At 42.4% G+C, this 12465-nt stretch overlaps 1 long non-coding RNA gene across 1 annotated transcript; it reads right to left on the reverse strand.

Moving 5' to 3' along the window:
* Window positions 1-8732: 8732 nt before the first annotated feature.
* Window positions 8733-11967, reverse strand: LOC127670788 (uncharacterized). Its single transcript, XR_007974613.1, has 2 exons — window positions 11002-11967; window positions 8733-9655 (listed from the first exon to the last, which is right to left on the reverse strand). It is a non-coding gene; the product is annotated as an uncharacterized LOC127670788 (long non-coding RNA).
* Between the last annotated feature and the right edge of the window lie 498 nt (window positions 11968-12465).

Raw genomic sequence — 12465 nt, forward strand, 5'->3', positions numbered from 1 at the left:
AAAGCAAACACATTTTTCTTAAGTACAAAAAGAAAGAGAAAGGCGGTATACTTCATACAGTAAACCTCCACCGCACACAGCCTCTTCTCCCATTCCTGCGGACGTCAAAGAACACAATTGTTCTAGGAGCAAGAAACTTGCCTCCTGCTACAAAGTCTGCACCTGGAATTCAATTCCTTAAAACTTTCTGGCCCTGCCTTGGGTCCAGATTTATAGAGGGGAGAGCTAGGGAGAAAGCTCTCCCTTAGACGCTGAAAAGATTTCACGCAGGAGGGAAAACCCATAAACCAGCAATACCCTTCAGTCATGAGCGCATGAAACATGTCCCAGGATAAGGAAGGATCTCTGCCAAACATTACATTTCACATTAAAGTATTAAATGGTTCCATTCTGAGCCACTGGCGACTATAACAGTATTCAAGTTTAACAAAACAAAACAAAACACAAAACAAAAAGAGCAGCCAGGGTGAATAGCAACTATCACTGAGTAAGTCTTTGCTTTTTTTGTTCTTGCTTATCTTCTCTGATAAACAGTGTGGCTTGCCGCTGCCTTCTCTAGCTACTTATTATAGAAAGAGTACGTGGCCAGAGTACACGTGGAGACGTGTGGAATCTGTAGAGCGTAATAACACAAACACATTTATCTAAAGGCCATGGGTGCTGAGCAGGGGGAGATATCACCACTGGCAAACACACTGCTTCGTTTTTGAGGAACATGTGTCTGGTATTCTGTACGTGTTCAGAATGCTTAGAAGGAAGGTTTGGAGATCCATGATTAACTTGAAATCTATCCTAGAACAGAGCTCTCCTCTCATCCACTACCTTTTGGCTCCTTTGGCTGCAGAATCAAATGGTAAACAGAGGCCTGGAACCAGCAGAAGTCAGTGGAAGTGCATAAAAAAAAAAGAGTGCATATATTTGCAAGCATTATATTCACACATACAGGTACATGTGGAGGTATAGACATCATATGTGGCTAAACAGACGTGTGTGGGAAGACAGAAAACTATACATTCAAAAAGAACTCAGTTTCCCCATGCTTCTTAGCCTGCACTACATAAATTGTATACAAATAAAGAAAAATAGATGTTCATGCATAACTAAGAAAAATTTAACTGCCAAAATTACTTTAGAAAGTCATTTAGTCGTATACATTTTTTTAAAAAAAATTAGAGATTGCATGGGGTTTTTCATCCTGTAATTTCTCTCCCTGGCAACTCTCACAAGCCAACGGTATGTAAGGCATTGATAAAAGGACACTGATGTGAGACATTCATTTGACAAAACAAAAAAGGAGAAGAGAGGAGAGGAGAGCAGACGTCAGCCTGTGGTAAATGTGGGAGCAGGCTATAGCTGCTCCTCTTCGCAGCATATAATCAGGGCTGGGCTCTGCTGAGAGAAATGGCCGCGTTCGAGGTCGTTTCTGTTACGTTCACTTTTGAGTGATAATAAAAGGAGACACTGAAAATGTATGTTACTCATAAAATAACCAGGAACAACCTTCCCCCATCCGCGTACGTGGATGTACAACTGTGTTATAATAGAAGCAAGGTGGGGTGGGGAGGGGGATACAGAAGTACATCTAAGGTCGCCAACTAGACGCACACCTCAGGGGAGAGCAAATGAAAAGGGGAAAGGGGGGAGTGCAAGCCAAGCAAAGAACTAAAGACCCGCTTCTCCAAATAACAAAAACATATACGTATTTATACACCACTACACATATATATATATATGTGTGTATACATTCCAAAAGCTAGCTCAAATCATGACTTCAGTATTAATAAAAATATCACAGATGCCCTACCCGAAGCCATATTATCCAACCATCCAATGTTGGTGCAAGTCCCTAAGTCAGGGGTAATTGTCTTCAAAGCAGCCTAACATCCATTTGCTCAATAAGAAATGGTTGAACTCCTCCTGTTCTGTGCTAGGAACTGTGGAAATTTGTGGGTGGCCATAGCAACCTCCTAATAGTCGATAGATTGGAGTGCGCTGGTCATCCACATTGTAGCAGTGTATTCTGATTTCATATTCTAAAATTTAGATGGGGCTGACCTATTTTTAACAAGACCATTTGTGGGGGGAGATTATGATCCTGCCAAAAACCAGGAGGGCCTTCCAGGGACCCAGAAATTCTCTCTGACCACTTCGTTAGAGGAAGGGAATGATGAATGAAAGGGCCCTAAAGCATCCTTCCCCCAACCAGCACATAGCAAAGCAAATTGTTTCTCATTACTATTTGAGGTAGAAGCTATGGCTAATTTGCTTCTCTTCTGTCTTCATACTTAGCTGGAACATTCTTTGATGGCCAACATCTATAAAGAAATGCCATGCACAGGGTGTTTTATGTTCCAACACCATGAACCACCACTGCCCCCAGCCACCCATCCCCACCCCAAAGATTTCTCTTCATCCACTTCCAAAACCCACTGCATGGCTCTCCCCTAGAAGGTCAAGATGGTTGAAAGAGAGGCAGTGATTGAGGCGAGGCTGTAGCCAGTCACCGACAGGCTTACTAAGTAAATACCATGGAGAAAACACAGAGCACCATCCACTGCTGTGAGTTTGGATCCTGAGTCTGTAAATATACACAGGGAGAAAGAACTTCGGTGTCTGTGCAGGATGCTTTCTGTGCAGGAGCCAAGACGTGCACATGTGTTTTTGCAGACTCCTGGCTTGTATTTCTCTTCCTTATTCTGGCTGCCCCCTCCAACCCCCCTCCCTTGGCAAGCCTCACTCTGGAAAGGTCTGAAAAAGTTTCCATCTAGGCGATTCCTTTGGTTAATCATTAGCAGCTCTGGTAAAAGCTGTTGGTGAGCCGGTTGGGTTAGAAAGAACTAACTGGGGGTAGGGGAGCAGAATCTCAGAGTTCATTCATTTGAGAGACTTAAGAAGCCTTATCCTGGTATACTGAGATTCCTGTGGGCACTAGTGGGACACTACACTAAGAAATGATAACACATCTCTGTATCTAATAGAGGCTTGTGACATTGGTCAAAGGGAGAGAAGGTCATTGGTAAATACACAGGTTAGAAACACTTCATCTTAACAGACAATCTAGGTGTTTTCATCTCCCCTTCTACAATGTCAGACTTGAAACCCAAAGCCATTCAACTTTTAGAGCATCTTTTCTTAAGTAAACAAGGAGTGTCAATTTATTGTTCTCCACAAAGCTTTTCTCAGTCTGTTAGTCTGTGAATCACGTAACCCATCAAGAAGCCAACAACCTCTCTTACAGTTTCCGCACAACTTTCGTCTTCTTGGCCAGGATTTCACAATGAACTTCGGGGACCTATAAACAAGGCTGTCTTCTGCGCACAAAGATGACAGAGCCGTTGTTCACTCATTAGCTGTCAATAAAACAAGGCTCTCATTCCCCCGTAGCCGTGGCCTCACCCTTGTTTAGATTGCTAGGTTCCGTCAGTTTAGAGGACATTAAAAAGCAGAACTCCTGGCTGTTTTACGTTGATGGTGAACTTTATGCCTTAGTTATGTTGCAACCCCAGAGTTTACTCAATTCCACCTGGCAATTCAATTCTTTGAGATAAAGGAAGTTTCTCTGGGGGAAGCCAGTAACAGTTTCTCTTCTGGGTCTCTTGTTGGCAGACAGCTGGTGGCACATTTAATATAGTCATATGACCGAGTGTGTGTGTGTGTGTGTGTGTGTGTGTGTGTGTGTGTAACTTTTTAACAGTTAAAAACAAAACTAGTGAAACCCAAAAGAAGCTATTTCCATGTCAGAGAACCTAGGGCAACTTCTTCAGGACTTTGTAAGGATGTCTTTTAGGAAATCATTCCTTGGGGGGTGAGGGAGACGGGGCAGGGCAGGGTGGGGCGAGTACTTGTGCTCTCCTGCAGGTTTTAGAACTGTCATAAAGAATCCTGAAATAACCAATGAAAACTCCAGGTATCTCCTATTTTCTCACTCTCACTAACACTGTCAGCTTTGAATCCAATTCTCATGACTGAAATGAGAGTTGCGTTTTTCAAGCTCCGTATATAGCTGTTCACTTTTAGAAAACTACACTGAACATAACAAACTAATCTTAGTAATAACGATACATGGAAACAGTGCATGCAAGGCACGTGAAGGAAAACGGCAAAAGACCCTTCAATGAGAATGCCAAGAGAGGAAAACTTCATGCGGTGGCCTGTAGTCCTAACCAAACAGAAACCATTTTCATAGTCACATCTGAGTACAGGAATAAAAAAAATCACTAAAGGCCTCTTTTTTTTAGCTCCAGCCTACACTATGGTGATAACCTTAATTTTACAAGCTGTGGAATTAACTTTACTTAGATTAAACCACCCATACAAGAGATTAGCTGATGGTGAGACCATTAAGGCAAATCCTGGTCCTCTCATACATAGAGCTTGGGGAATCAGTGGGGAGGAAAACATGCACATGCACAGACAGAATCCCAAGTGAGGATGAAGGTAGACATTGGAAAGACAGATCTGTGAACCAAAGAAACCCTAACATTGACAACAAACCACCAGAAGCCAGAAGGGAAAGATGGGACTCTGATTCTTATAGGGTTTAGGAAGAAACACTCTGCCAGATTTGACAGTTGAGCTAATCTTGGATGGATGGTCTCCAGCCCATGATGGGCTTCTGTTGTTTAAGCTGACAGGCTGATGATATTTTGCTACTGCAGTCCCAGAAGATGTGTTATAGTTTGTAGATGCTCAGCCCTGGTAGTGGCACTATTAGAAGGTGTGGCTCTATTGGAGTAGGTGTGGCCTTGGAGTAGGTGTGTCACTGTGGGTGTGGTCTTTAAGACCCTCATCCTAGCTACCTGGAAGTCAGTATTTTGCTAGCAACTTTCAGATAAAGATGTAGAACTCTCTGTTCCTCCTGCACCATGCCTGCCTGCATGCTGCCATGCCTTGATGATAATGGACTGAACCTCTCCTAACCTGTAAGCCAGCCCCAATCAAATGTTGTCCTTTATAAGAGTTGCTTCGGTCATGGTGTCTGCTCACAGCAGTAAAACCCTGACTAAGACGAGGCTGATACACATAGTTTTCCTCCAGGTCAGCTCCTGGGTGCACCCTTTGCTTCTCTTGCTCCTTACGCATGAAAAGAAACATTCAAGTAGGGCCCAAGGTTCCCTCTGCTTTCTGTGTCTATAACCCTGTCTTTTCTAATTTTTCTAATTAAAAAGAAAAAATATAAAAAGAAAAAAGTGACTGATTCTTCCTGTTGGCCAAATAGAAAAATCAAAAAAAAAATTTTTTTAATTTAATTGAAAACAAGCAAACAAACAAAAACTGTTGACTTGATCTAGGACCAGAGTTCAAGGGCTTGAATTGAAAATTCTGCCTAGACAGCCCTTGAACACCTGGAGAAGGAGATTGCACCTCCACAGGACCCTTCAGTTCAAAGCCAATGTCAAGTATCCTCATTACATCTGATACTCAGGCAGCACTGGCTTTTGTTTTGGTGTCTGGGGTTTTTGGTCTTGTTTTTCTTTTATTCCTTTATTCTTTGACACTTTCAAATGTGTATGTAATGCATTTTCCTTCATTGCTCCCATTATTCTCTCTTATGCATCTCACACTGAGACCCTTCCTCATCCTAAGGCACCCCTCCCCCACCTCTCCCTCCCCTCCCCCTCCATCTCCTCCTTCCCCTTCTCTTCCTCTACCTCCCCCTCTTCTCCCCACACCTCTCCCTCCCCCTCCCCCACCTCTCCCTCCCCTCCCCCTCCATCTTCCCCTTCCCCTTCCCTTCCCCTATCTCCTCCTCTTCTCCCCACACCTCTCCCTCCCCCTTCCCCACCTCTCACTCTCCTCCCCCTCTATCTCCTCCTTCCCCTCTCCTTCCCCACCTCCCCCTCTCTTCCCCCCACCTCACCCTCCCTCATCCCCTACCTCTCCCTCCCCCTTCATCTCCTCCTCCCCCCTTCTCCCTCTTCCCCTTCCCCTCCCCCTCCCCCTCATCACACACTGTTTCCATGCTTTTGTGGGTTAGGTTTCGTGTGGCCCATGGAGTTTAATTAGGGTGGCTTGCACAAACATGGATGCAAGGCTATTTACTGGACTTTGGGAAACTCTCCAGTTGTCTACCACTGAAGAAAATGACACCCATCCCCAAAAACCACCAACCAATAATTGCTGATATTTCCTCTGGAAAGGACAGAGCCTCATGGGCCCCTCCCCCACGTCTGATGAAGTGGAGCCCAGTCTTGAGCAGAGCTTTTGCAGGTAACCATGGCACAGTCTTTCAACAGCTGGCTCAGCCCAGTTTAATGGGTTTGTTTTACTGTTGTTACTTCCTCTTGGAGAAGAGCAAAAGGCTTAGGTGCCTGGAAGTACCTGAACTTGGATTGGAGCTATCAATTACATACAAGGCAAGAGGACAGATGTTCAGAGTTGCATTTCTCTGTCATTTTTCCCCCAAACATACATGAACTGTCTCAGGACATCTCTGTTCACCCCCAATAAGAGAACAACCAAGAATGAGTGAGACTCCTCCACTCTAGTCCGACAAGCAGTGGCCATGAGGGACCTGATGTTTGGAGACTCCCAGGCAGCTGAGTCATGGCGGAGCCACCTCAGCATGGCCGGCCGACAACTCACAAAAGCTACATTTCTAGAGCCTCCTTGCAGGCACCTCCATTTACTTCAAACCTGATGAGCTGGGTTCAGTCCTCCATCTGTGAGTGGGATCACTGTTTACCGCTTTATATATACCTGGGGAGGAGCATGGTGAACCCTGTTCCTTACTGAATTCTTTGCATCTTGATAACCCCATGAACTCCATGAGATTCATACAGTTCTTAAACTTCCCAAGTCTTTTTAGCCTCTCTCTCTCTTCTTCCCAAAAGGGATGTTTTTTGATTCTGGGCAAACAGCGACACAAAAGTGCATCTTAGCATTAATTTAGGAAGGGGACAGTAAAAGGAAGCATCTGAGAGGTGAGGAACTGAAGCCCATGCTGGGAGATCCAGGTAAAGACTTTATCCCTAGAAATCACAGATGGACGGAATGCTTCTGAGTCCAGGTCATGGAAGAATAGGCAGCTTCTGATAGGATATATTAAAGAGGAATGAATTTCATATAAACAAATGACAATTTATTTTCCCTATCTCTTGCTCAATTTCCTAAGAGACTTTTTCTTAATTATAATTCTCGATTTGTGATTTCAAATATGATCGTGGGACCACATTGGCACACCATATTGATAAGCTTTGGAAACATATTAGGAATCTAAGACAATCATCGAAACTGTAGAAGTCTTTTTTTCCTAACTGTGACAATGTCACAGCAAAGACTTATTACACAGGCATAGTGTTCTAAAATGTGGGATCTTGATTCGTCAATAAAAAAAAGTAAATGTACTTACCACATCTAGAAAAATCTCCTGGATGCTGTCACCTTTGTAAGGAGGACTTCGTGCGATATAACATACATATTATTGGAAGGGGTACTTGCCAGGTGGCTAGTTGTCCTCAGCAGACACTGACAGACTCTTCAATGGCTGTCTCTGCTTCTGAGTGAAGCCAGTTTCAAATACTCTTTCGAGGTTAGTAACAAATCTTGCCATTACTACACTTAAGGTTTATCTCTGCGTTTTCCAATAAGCCTTCTAGCCGGTGCCAATGATTGACTTAGGGGTCCGCTTCAGCAAACAAGGCTACAATGATTCATACATATATACACACACACACACATACACACACACACACACACACACACACACACACACAAACCTCCAAGCATCAAGATGTCTTAGAGCTTTCAAGTTTCAGCTCTAATATATGTCAAAAAGCAAATCTGTCCATTGCTTTTCTCTGGGATCATCACGTTGCTTTTTTCCAAAGAGGAAACTTCCATTTTCCCTGCCCCATCTATCTCCATTTCTCACGGGACAACTAATCAATAGACAGAACTTGTGGAACAGGAGAGGCTAATCTGGGTAGTCTCTCCCAACCTTTCTGATATCTGACAATCAAAGTCTCCCCCAACCAGGTTACTGTAGGAGAAAATAGAGAGTATTAAACATTTGTTCTTTGATAATTACATGCCAAACACTGTTAATACTTGAATACATCACCCATATTCTCCTAAAAATAAAATCATGACATTGTGTCTACAATGACCTCTATGGTACACAAGGAAATGCATTACAGAATAATAAATACCTTGCACAGAGTCTCCAACACACACACACATCTAATAAACTGGAGACAGAGCAACGATGTGAACCCAATGATTGATCTAGAAAAGAAGATTGGCAGTCTCTAAAAGGTCCAAACCCACTGTGTTCTCTGGTAACATGGAAAACTGATGTGAATTCTGGATAAGTTCATAAGCCTTGACTCACTCTTTGATGTAGGACCACAGCATTTTTTTGTTGCGGGCCATTGTGTGTGTTGTCCTTTGTTTAGCAGCATCAGTGACATCGACTCACCTGATTCCTTGATACAATCCCAGTCTGTGGCACTCAACCTTGTCTCTGTGTATTGCCAACACCCTCAACCTTTGGTAGGATAGAAGATGAACAGCCCCACCCCAGAAGAGATCCGTTGATTCAATATACTGAGACCCTTTGTTCCGTGGCATAGCATTTTTTTTTCTAAACTTACTGTCATCACGGTATCATTTCTCAAGTGGTTCTGTTCAGCATTTGCATGGGGGCCATGAACACAACTTCCCCTTAATGAGATTTTTCTAGTGGAGGGAAGAGACTGAAAGGTAAAATAGCAAAGATGACAAAAGAAAACAGGTATCTAGTCTCCTTTATTGCCCGTAGATAGTGACATGTTGTCTGGGAGACATATGTTTCCCTAGATACAAAACAACACCTGACTGGAGGACTCTGGCCTCCTAGTGATGTCGGAGTTCCTGCAGAAGAAAGGGCCAAAGTCACCCTTGCCTGCTGCTTCTGTTTTTCACCATTCTAGTCCCTGTTAGGAATGCCCCACCTCTGCCTTGTCTTCAACACTTTTAGTCGTAACCCTTACATTTATTTCCTTGCTAATTAATGCCAGAAATCATGGTGTTTGGAGCTAGAAGGCTGGCTCAGAGAGTGACAGCATTTACTTCAAACCTGATGAGCTGGGTTCAGTCCTAAAGACTCATAAGGTAGAAGGGAAGAACTGACTCCCGACGGCTATCTTCTGCTCTCTATGTGTGCCCCATCATCCCTGTGCACATACACACACAAATAAGAAATAGTTGTGTTCACTGTTTTGCCTGATGGATGTCTGACTCCACTCACGACCCATGCATACTCTATGGAGCAATCGCTTACAATTCTAACCATCTGCCAGGAAAAAAATACAGTCAAGAATGCATAAGAACATTCAACAAATGTGCTGGGTTAATTCACTAAACCTAGAAGCTACTGTAGTCCAAACTTTTCGAATCTTCTCTCAAAGGGAAGTATCTTAGGACTTGAACTGACACATGTCCAGCTGTTATATGGCTACACAGAGTGATTTAGTCAGCCCAGTAACTCCAGGAAAGCCTTATGCATCCATTCTCCCATCTTTGCTAAGACTCCAGCATGAGTTCTCTTGCTACACTCTGGGCTCCACGGTTGGTATTTATTCCAGTGGGAAGAGTCACAGCACTTTGTCTGACTGATTCAATTCAACACTTCTTCATTGCTTGGTCCTCTTTGTCTTCTCACTCTTGAGCTCTCCTGGGGAATACATTATGTGGGAGTGAGAAGAAGAAAGATGTGTGGGGAACAAAAATAAATGCAAATGAAATACGAAAGCAACTGTGAAAAAGAAAAAAATCTTTAATAGAACTGTAGAATGAGAGGATGATTCATCAGTGGGAACACATACACACACATACATACACACACACACACACACACACAATATATATATATATATACATATATATATATATATGTATATATATATATATACAACTCAACAATTATGAAACCATAAATCCACTTGATTATTTTATGCAAAATTTCATATATGTTTTCAGGAATTGGATATCCCCTGCTCAAATATCAAAGAAATAACTAATTGACCAAAAAATTGCAAAACCCATGCTTTTTTCCCTCAATCAATATTGGCCAAACAAATATAAACCAACACTAAGTATGGCCAAACAGTAGAATCCTAATACTTAGGAGTCTAAGGCATAAAGATTAGAAGTCCAAACCCAGCATGGGATCATATAGTAACCCCTGTCCCCATCAATAAACCTGAAAGAAAATAGAAAGAGAAGGGGGAAAAAGTGGGCTAGACAGGCAGCCTGTAGGTAAGATACCTTTCAGGAAATTCCAAATGAAGCTTGCTTTTGTTGAAGAGTTGAAGTGAAGTTAGTACGTATGCCACAGCAGGGGACAGTCTGCTGTTCAGACCTGATCTTCTAGGTCTGTTCTAGGCATGCCCTTCATTGTACACATGATGCAATCATATCTTACAAGCAGGAGCGTGTTTGAAGTCTTCTTCCTCTTTGACCATAATGGCTATAACAGCATCAACTGAATGGGTTATGCCTGGTGCTATATAGATCATGTGTAAAATGGCACCAAATGTTGATATGCTCAAGTTTTATTCCCCATTGGTGATGCTATTCAGAGATGACGGGATCATGAAGGTACTCGTTCCATCAATAGATTAACCCATTATTGGTTCATTGACGAGTGGACTATTAGGCGATAGGATCGTTTAGGGGAAGTTCATCTTCGGGTCATGCCTTTGAAAGCTGCATCTTGTCCTTTGTCTCTTCTTATCCCTTTCTGCTTCTCAATCACCAGGAGATAAAAAAAAAAAAAAATACTGTTCTGCTAGATACGTCCCACCAAGATGTTCCATCTCAATGCCCACCGTTAATGATTGATTGGGCCAAACATTTCTGAAGCTATGTACCAAAATAAATCCTTTCTTTCAAATTATTTCTCTCAAATATTTTTCTCATAGGGGTGAAAGTGACCAATACATCTAATTCATGAATATTTTAAAATCCCCACAAATCACATAGCATATCACCTACTTTTCTCTTGCTTTGATGACATACCTGACAAGAAGAAGAAGCTAATGGCAAAGGGCATATTGTGGCCTGAGGGGTCAGTCCTTCGGGGCTGGGCTGGCAGCTGCCTTTTGAAGATATGTGAGCAGAAGCATAGAGCTGCTTGCTTAACATCTGGATGGACCAAAAAGCAGGAAGAAAATACTGGTACTCAACTTCAGTTCAGAGACACCAGCTGACTGTCTGGTACCAGCCATATTTCACTGTGGATCTTCCCTCCTTTGTGAAACCTTGCTGGAAATCTCCTAGATGATTCTACAACCAATTAAATTAACAATGAAGATTATCACAGTAAACACAACCTAGTTCTTCATTACCAGAGCAATCAGTTTCAAACCCCCCTTGGCATCTCCATGGGCCGAGTATAGGAATAGCTGGTTCTTCTGCAATTTTCTGCTCAGATACCAGATACATTAATTGATAACAATCTCTCCTCTCCCTCTCTCTCTCCCTCTCCCTCTCTCTCTAAAATTTTCCTGTCTCCAATATCATTGCATTGAAGAGAGGCGAAGTACCAACTCTGCCCATGTTTGCAAAGTACACAAAGAAAGTAATGTAAGCTTGCAGGTTAAGACAAGGCAGAGCATATTGGGAAACTCCAGTACACTAAACATCTGTTTCTACACCTTTTAATTGAAACACATTTCAGCCACCAAACACCAAGTGTCTTCCTAATTAAGCACATATTTTAAACTGTGATGTTACATTTTGATGTAGTAAATGTCACAGCACAGGAGTGTATCACAAGGATGAGCTCAAACGACTGTCTAGGAAAGTCAATGTACAGATGACTTAGCTCTGTTGATGAGGTTCTGGTCCCCGGGGTAAACCATAAGCCAGATGTGGTGGTGTGAATTTGTATTCCCAGCACTGGGGAAATGGAAGCTGAAGAATCAGGAGTTCTTGGTCATCCTCACCTACATAAAGGTTCAAGGCCAGTCTGGGATACATGAAACCCTGTCTCCAAAACAAGAAAAAAAATATGAAAAAAAAAAAAGAAAAAAACCAAGTTAGAACTTTTCTTCAAAAAAAAAAGTACATAGAAAATTTACTTAAAACAACAAATAACATTATTAGTGGAAACACTTATCTCAAGAAAGTTCAACTTTGAATATAAGTTGGCTTCAAGGGATTATTTGCTAAAACTAACTCATAGGAAATGGCTGAGTCCTATTAGAGATGAGGATTCACAGGAGCCTGGCAAAAATTTAGTCAGGGAAAGTCTTTGTCAAAATGTGATGATATTTAAAAGCTAAAACTGATCATCAGACACATAGCTTGGAGAAAATTCCGTGTCGCTCATCGAGTTGGGAATCTAGAGTATCTTGGAGTCAGCAATAATAACTCCTTGTACATGCCCTGGGCGTGCCCACAGCATCTTAAGTGAAGCAAGCCATGGGAAAGGCTCTGGAACATTCTAGGAGAACCTAGAGTGAACATATCTCGGGCACA

This window comes from Apodemus sylvaticus, chromosome 20 (genome assembly GCF_947179515.1).
Source record: "Apodemus sylvaticus chromosome 20, mApoSyl1.1, whole genome shotgun sequence".
Classification (NCBI taxonomy): domain Eukaryota; kingdom Metazoa; phylum Chordata; class Mammalia; order Rodentia; family Muridae; genus Apodemus; species Apodemus sylvaticus.